Here is a 1,275-nt window from a genome sequence, read left to right on the forward strand (position 1 = left end):
CGGATGCCATTTATTGCGAGTGTTACCTGGTGCGGGGTAATTAGGTGAAGCCTTAGATTTATTTAAAAAAAAAAAAAATCAAAATAGAGAATATTAACAATTTTATATATATATATATATATATATATATATATATATATATATATATATATTTATATATATATATATATATATATATATATATATATATATATATATATATATATATATATATATATACATACACATAATTAGAAACTACAAAAATCATGGAAATATTTTTTATCCGTTTTTATTTATTAATTTTTTCTTCGCCTTTTTTAAAAGTAATTTCTCAGTTAATAAGGTTGCTATTAAATTTTTAGTTCTGTGTAATGTAATGTAGGCATGGTGTAATGTAATGTAGGCAATGTGATGCTTTGGTATTAATTAAATAATAATTGTTAACTGTAAATATTTTAGACAATGCTCATTTTTAGCATTTTAATTTTTAAAATAATAAATTTTTTTAACGGCACTTTTAACATTGTTGAATTCTTGTTTTGAATTAGTTTAAGAAATTTTTTATAATGTTTTTTTTATTACATCATTTTTGATCCATTTTTGTTTTCGGTTACATTTAATTCAAAGTTTGTTCAAAGAAATCCCGAAAATAATGGTAAAAAAGAAAACAGTCGATTTATTTTTTAAATGTCTTCCAATGAAAAAAACATTAAATTATTATTCTGCCAAAGAGAATTGAATCCAGCATTTTTTAACTAATTTTTTTATTACTATTTTGTAGGCAAATTAAACAAATTTGCTCCTAAATCAAAATTTATCATTCGAACTTTTGTTAATTAGAAATGCGTCATTGACAAGCATTACTTTCGAAAGTTTATAAAAAACTGTTTTAAAAAAAAAGAAGTGGATTTATGATAAATCATCAAAGTTTATTTATTTGTCATTTAAAAAATGTACAAAATACAAAATGGTGAGACGGGTAATAGCTAAATTACTTATATGTAACTTGTATGTAATACTTATATGTATGCGTAATTTAGTAATTACACATAACAAAACACACCAAAGATAATTGGACTGTTAATTTAAAAATTAAGTTATAATTATGAGTATATAAAAAAAACACGAAGTTTTTGATTTCTACTGATTACTTTATCAAAAACCATACCATTTTAAATTTTCTGCATTTCAAGTAAAAATTTAAGTATATAGAACCGTTGGCAGCATTTTTGTTAAGATTAAAATGTTTCTTATGAAGTTAGCTACTACGTTTCTTACTTCAATCGATATCTA

This window comes from Hydra vulgaris, chromosome 11 (genome assembly GCF_038396675.1).
Source record: "Hydra vulgaris chromosome 11, alternate assembly HydraT2T_AEP".
Taxonomy (NCBI): Eukaryota; Metazoa; Cnidaria; class Hydrozoa; order Anthoathecata; family Hydridae; genus Hydra; species Hydra vulgaris.